Genomic DNA, 7,946 nt, shown 5'->3' with positions numbered 1-7,946 from the left:
ATGGTTCGATGGTCAGATTTAATTAAAGCAGTTTTCACATTAATGGACAGCTTCCTTTATGCCTTATTCTTTTTTGTAACATTTTATTACATGTATGTGCATTTTACTGATCTAATTCTAGCTTTCATATCTGACTACAGAACTACTGCATAATTTCTGTTTTGTATGAAACTCTGAATTGTTTTGCTATGCTGAATGTATGGACACTGCACAGTACCACTTCTCTTTATGTCATTTCCATGTTACACATATATACACTGCACAGTACCACTTCTCTTTATGGGGCCTATTTATTAACCATTTCCCCTGTGTTAAACCCCCGAAACGTGAAATTACTATGTATTATTGAAGCATCTTCTGAGCACTCCCCATAACAGTGTATGGGAAGTGCTCAGAACCGCTATGTATGAAAGGCTGCTTAGATAATTTTTTCTCTTTTTTTTAAGGATGAGCGGACTCGGATTCCTGGGATCCGAGCCCCCCCGAACAGTGCGGATCCGAGTCAGATCCGAGCACTGTCCGGGTATTTCCGCCGATTCCGAAACTTAAAACGAGGCTCTGAGTCATAATCCCGCTGTCGGATCTCGCGATACTCGGAACCTTTAAATTCCCCGCTTGCCGCCGCCATCTTTACTCGGGCATTGATCAGGGAAGAGGGAGGGTGTGTTAGGTGGTCCTCTGTCCTGCTATTTCTCGTGCTGTGCTGTGCTGTGCTCTGTCCTGCTGAGTCCAGTGGTGCTTTTGCCAGTGCTCTGTCCTGCTGAGTCCAGTGGTGCATCAGTCCAGTGCTCTGTCCTTGCTGAGTCCAGTGGTGCATCAGTCCAGAAACTGAGGGAAATAATCTCTCAGTGGCTTAACCCACTTAGACTCTCCTGGGGATTTGTGGTGTCAGACAACGCCAGTAACATTGTGCGGGCATTACATATGTGCAATTTCCTTTGTGGCTCCATTATCCCAATTAAAAGGATTTTTACCTGTTGGTGAAATGATGTTATAAACACTACACTTGAAAGCTTGAGCCTTTAAATGAAAAAGTCACTCTTCATTGCACGAAGATTTGCAACAGGGATAGTTTTTTTGTTCACAAAGTCAACAAATAACACTTCGACGCTGTCTGTCTTAGACATACTTGATGGGATCTCAATGATGAATGCTCTGTACCATGGTCGCCAAAAACAAGAGGTAGTAACGCGCTCGAACTACACCCTCTATATGCTGCAGAGGATGTAGGAGCAGCCATATGTGCAGTGGAATTCAGACCAGTTGAGGGTGATATAATGTGGCCCCGGTACTAAATTGGGTACCGGGGCCACTCCACTACGCAGTCCAGATAGCTGTGCAGTGGAATTCAGACCAGTTGAGGGATTTATATTGTGGCCCCGGTACCAAATTGGGTACCGGGGCCACTCCACTACGCAGTCCACATAGATGCGTATCAGATATTAAACTACATTCTCTGTTGCTGCTGTACCCAAAAATAGGTACTGCTATTTCAAAATACGTTCACTGTTGCTGCTGTAACCAAAAAAATCAAATATTGTACCTAAAATCAATATTGTGAGGTGTGAGGTGTTCCGAATAGACTGGAAATTAGTGGAAATGATTGTTATTGAATGTTATTGAGGTTAATAATAGCGTAGGAGTGAAAAATAAACAAAAAACTTGATTTTAACCCTTTTAATGCTTTTTTAAAAATAAATCAGAACCCAAAACCCTAAATCAGAACCAAAACCTTTCATCAGGTGTTTTGGCAAAACAAATCAGAACCCAAAACCTCAAGCTAATCAGAACCCAAAACCCAAAACACAAAACACTAAAAGTGGCCGGTGCACACCCTTACTTTTTTTACATGTTAATGTACGCCAGCTTCATTAATATATCTGAAAACTCTGAAGAGCAGTGCTGGACAGCGCATGTGTGGAGGGATCATGTGATCATGTGATCTTTATGTTATTTCCGTGTTACACATATATACACTGCACAGTACCACTTCTCTTTATGTCATTCCCATGTTACACATATATACACTGCACAGTACCACTTCTCTTTATGTCATTCCCATGTTACACATATATACACTGCACAGTACCACTTATCTTTATGTCATTCCCATGTTACACATATATACACTGCACAGTACCACTTCTCTTTATGTCATTCCCATGTTACACATATATACACTGCACAGTACCACTTCTCTTTATGTCATTCCCATGTTACACATATATACACTGCACAGTACCACTTCTCTTTATGTCATTCCCATGTTACACATATATACACTGCACAGTACCACTTCTCTTTATGTCATTCCCATGTTACACATATATACACTGCACAGTACCACTTCTCTTTATGTCATTCCCATGTTACACATATATACACTGCACAGTACCACTTCTCTTTATGTCATTCCCATGTTACACATATATACACTGCACAGTACCACTTCTCTTTATTTCATTCCCATGTTACACATATATACACTGCACAGTACCACTTCTCTTTTTGTCATTCCCGTGTTACACATATATACACTGCACAGTACCACTTCTCTTTATGTCATTCCCGTGTTACACATATATACACTGCACAGTACCACTTCTCTTTATGTCATTCCCGTGTTACACATATATACACTGCACAGTACCACTTCTCTTTATGTCATTCCCGTGTTACACATATATACACTGCACAGTACCATTTCTCTTTATGTCATTCCCATGTTACACATATATACACTGCACAGTACCACTTCTCTTTATGTCATTCCCATGTTACACATATATACACTGCACAGTACCACTTCTCTTTATGTCATTCCCGTGTTACACATATATACACTGCACAGTACCACTTCTCTTTATGTCATTCCCGTGTTACACATATATACACTGCACAGTACCACTTCTCTTTATGTCATTCCCGTGTTACACATATATACACTGCACATTAGCATTTTTACTTATGGCATTCACATGCTGTACATTTGGGAAAATCTTCCCTGTTGCCAAATGTATTGAATACCCGGCAGTGGTCATGTTTTTTAAAAATAAAAATAAAAAATAAAATTTAAACTTAAAACATTAAAATAAGCATCAGAGTTTCATGAAAATTTCCTGATCAGGGTCAAATTTCCTGAAAAATGGGAATAAACCCAGCAAGTGGAAACAGTGGAGCAAACGTCCTTCAGTAGCTGCTTCTGCACCAGTTGTTGTTAGATGACGTCTTACACTCTGTGGCTCAACCAAACTTCTTATTTACAGTCAAAAATTTCACTACAAAAAAGTGTCTGTTGCAGGTTTATTGAAGTAAGTTTGTTTTTGTTTTCTGTTGGCTTTATTCCAAAATCAAACGTTTGGAGACCCCCTTTAGAAACCCTTTGTTTGCCCTGGCTCTATCATCATTCCACAACCAGTGGTAATTGTTATTTGAAGTATGTAGTAAACTGCAGTGTTAGTAACACAATGTACTCTGCCAGGTCCTGTTTACATATTTTTACATTCATTTTGTGTCACTGTTAAATAAATTTAACAAGTAAACAATGATTTTAACTCAGAGTTTCTTAATATTCGAAACAGTAAAACGCTTCCTGTCTGCTTACTGATTGGTCGTAAATTGACCATACACGTTACAATCTGATCATTCAATCAAAATCATTTTTTTTTATGGAATTGGTATAGAATGAATGTGTGTGGGTGACAATTTCTCCAATACTATCTAATCAATAAAGATCGATCAATAATCCTGTCAGATTAGGTGGACGATTTCATCCCAAAGGATCAGATTGAAGCTGATTGAATTGTGTGTGTTGTAATCGTATGAATAAAGTCTAATGGTTTTACAACTTTCCAACATTGCATATGCAATACAAAGTGTATTTCTGTTTTGTGAGAAGTCGTGGCTTCCTGCTGCCTCCGTTCCCCTCCTCACATCATGTCACTGCCCCTGTCACATGCAGCCCTGTCCTCCCTAACACGTCACTCGTCTCCTGATATACTCTGTGCTGCTGGGGACCCTGCTCCTTACACTATATAACTCTCAGTCTGTGGCTTCCTGCTGCCTCCATTCCCCTCCTCACATCATGTCACTGTCCCTGTCACATGCAGCCCTGTCCTCACTAACACATCACTCATCTCCTGATATACTCTGTGCTGCTGGGGGACCCTGCTTCTTCCACTATATAACTCTCAGTCTGTGGCTTCCTGCTGCCTCCATTCCCCTCCTCACATCATGTCACTGCCCCTGTCACATGCAGCCCTGTCCTCACTAACACGTCACTCATCTCCTGATATACTCTATGCTGCTGGGGACCTTGCTCCTCCCACTATATAACTCTCAGTCTGTGGCTTCCTGCTGTCTCCATTCTCCTCCTCACATCATGTCACTGCCCCTGTCACATGCAGCCCTGTCCTCACTAACACATCACTCATCTCCTGATATACTCTGTGCTGCTGGGGATCCTGTTCCTTACACTATATAACTCTCAGTCTGTGGCTTCCTGCTGCCTCCATTCCCCTCCTCACATCATGTCACTGCCCCTGTCACATGCAGCCCTGTCCTCACTGACACATCTCTCATCTCCTGATATACTTTGTGCTGCTGGGGTCCCTGCTCCTTCCACTATATAACTCTCAGTCTGTGGCTTCCTGCTGCCTCCATTCCCCTCCTCACATCATGTCACTGCCCCTGTCACATGCAGCCCTGTCCTCACTATCATAGTCACACGATGCCTCCCTCAAGAATATATCGGGAATCTATATATTTGAGAAGATATGGCAATAAAATGTCAGAGTAACTGTTGTGCTATTTGTGTGCAAGTAACTATGAGACGAGTTATGAAGCGTTGCTTTATCTGTTTGCACACTTAAAATAAATATCTAACTTTCCATAGTTAAACCAACTATATCTATTCAACATAACATTGGCTTACTGTAGATAGACTAAGAAATTATAAAGCGAAATGTTATAAAGGCACAAACCAGCCCTAGACATCAAAGTATTAAATAGTGATATAATTTGACAGGGTAGGGGGTAGGGAGGTTAGCCAAATTGTTATTCTTCTGCTAATAAACACTTGTAAAAAGACTTTCATTATTTAGTGTACCTTTATAATAAACATAATATAATAAATGGCTTTGAAATATCATCCCTTATCATTGCAATATAGGATGATACTTAACGGTTATGCTTGGTTACATAGGGAGAGGAATCCTTAGGAGAAAGAAAGAAGTAATAATACCACTGTATAGGTCATTGGTACGGCCTCATCTAGAATACTGTGCTCAGTACTGGACGCCATGGGCCTAATTCATTATGGAAAGTAAAGCAAAAAAAAAGAGTAACTCTGCACCTGGGCAAAACCATGTTGCATTGGAGAAGGAGGTAAATTTAAAATGTGGGGACAGATTTATAGTTGAGGGAGGGAATGTCCTAGATCAACTTTAAATTTCAGTGTTAAAATAAAGCTATCAAGTAGTTGTGTGCTACATAAAAAAACAGCCAGTATTTAACTTATGTGCAAAATAATAAACTAATATGCACCCCTCGAATTGTAACATGGTTTGTCCAGGAGAAAATGTACTCCTTTTTTATCCTTACTTTCCTTAATGAATCAGGCCCCATATCTCCGGAAGGATATAAATACATTAGAGACTGTACAAAGAAGGGAACCATAAAATGGTGCATGGTCTACAGCACAAAACTTACCTGGAAAGACTAAAAGATCTTAATATGTATCGTTTGGAGCAGAGAATGGAAAGGGGGGACAGGATAGAAATGTTCAAATATATCCAGGGATTTAACAAGGTGCAGGAGGGAAAGATAAGTACTAGAACACGAGGACATGCACTGACACTGGGGGGAAGAGCAGTACTAGAACACGAGGACATGTACTGACCCTGGGGGGAAGAGAGGTATTATAACACGAGGACATGTACTGATACTGGAGGGAAGAGAAGTACTAGAACACGAGGACATGTACTGACACTGGGGGAAAGAGAAGTATTAGAACACAAGGACATGCACTGACACTGGGGGGAAGAGAAGTATTAGAACACGAGGACATGCACTGACATTGGGGGGAAGAGAAATACTAGAACAGGAGGACATGCACTGACATTGGGGGGAAGAGAAGTATTAGAACACGAGGACATGTACTGACACTGGGGGGAAGAGAAGTACTAGAACAGGAGGACATGTACTGACACTGGGGGGAAGAGAAGTACTAGAACAGGAGGACATGCACTGATACTGGGGGGAAGAGAGGTATTATAACACGAGGACATGTACTGACACTGGAGGGAAGAGAAGTATTAGAACACGAGGACATGTACTGACAATGGGGGGAAGAGAAGTACTAGAACAGGAGGACATGCACTGACACTGGGGGGAAGAGAGGTATTATAACACGAGGACATGTACTGACACTGGAGGGAAGAGAAGTATTAGAACACGAGGACATGTACTGACACTGGAGGGAAGATAAGTATTAGAACACGAGGACATGTACTGATACTGGAGGGAAGAGAAGTATTAGAACACGAGGACATGTACTGACACTGGAGGGAAGAGAAGTATTAGAACACGAGGACATGTACTGACACTGGGGGAAGAGAAGCATTAGAACACGAGGACATGTACTGACACTGGGGGGAAGAGAAGTATTAGAACATGAGGACATACACTGACACTGGGGGGAAGAGAAGTATTAGAACACGAGGACATGCACTGACATTGGGGGAAGAGAAGTACTAGAACAGGAGGGCATGTACTGACACTGGGGGGAAGAGAAGTATTAGAACACGAGGACATGCACAGACACTGGGGGGAAGAGAAGTATTAGAACACGAGGACATGCACTGACATTCGGGGGAAGAGAAGTACTAGAACAGGAGGACATGTACTGACACTGGGGGGAAGAGAAGTATTAGAACACGAGGACATGCACAGACACTGGGGGGAAGAGAAGTACTAGAACAGGAGGACATGCACTGACATTGGGGGGAAGAGAAGTACTAGAACAGGAGGACATGCACTGACATTGGGGGGAAGAGAAGTACTAGAACAGGAGGACATGCACTGACATTGGGGGGAAGAGAAGTACTAGAACAGGAGGACATGCACTGACATTGGGGGGAAGAGAAGTACTAGAACAGGAGGACATGCACTGACACTGGGGGGAAGAGAGGTATTATAACACGAGGACATGTACTGACACTGGAGGGAAGAGAAGTATTAGAACACGAGGACATGTACTGACACTGGAGGGAAGATAAGTATTAGAACACGAGGACATGTACTGATACTGGAGGGAAGAGAAGTATTAGAACACGAGGACATGTACTGACACTGGAGGGAAGAGAAGTATTAGAACACGAGGACATGTACTGACACTGGGGGAAGAGAAGCATTAGAACACGAGGACATGTACTGACACTGGGGGGAAGAGAAGTATTAGAACATGAGGACATACACTGACACTGGGGGGAAGAGAAGTATTAGAACACGAGGACATGCACTGACATTGGGGGAAGAGAAGTACTAGAACAGGAGGGCATGTACTGACACTGGGGGGAAGAGAAGTATTAGAACACGAGGACATGCACAGACACTGGGGGGAAGAGAAGTATTAGAACACGAGGACATGCACTGACATTCGGGGGAAGAGAAGTACTAGAACAGGAGGACATGTACTGACACTGGGGGGAAGAGAAGTATTAGAACACGAGGACATGCACAGACACTGGGGGGAAGAGAAGTACTAGAACAGGAGGACATGCACTGACATTGGGGGGAAGAGAAGTACTAGAACAGGAGGACATGCACTGACATTGGGGGGAAGAGAAGTACTAGAACAGGAGGACATGCACTGACATTGGGGGGAAGAGAAGTACTAGAACAGGAGGACATGCACTGACATTGGGGGGAAGAGAAGTATTATAAGA

The sequence above is a fragment of the Mixophyes fleayi genome, chromosome 2, assembly GCF_038048845.1.
Source record: "Mixophyes fleayi isolate aMixFle1 chromosome 2, aMixFle1.hap1, whole genome shotgun sequence".
NCBI lineage: Eukaryota > Metazoa > Chordata > Amphibia > Anura > Limnodynastidae > Mixophyes > Mixophyes fleayi.
This window is presented reverse-complemented; position numbering follows the sequence as displayed.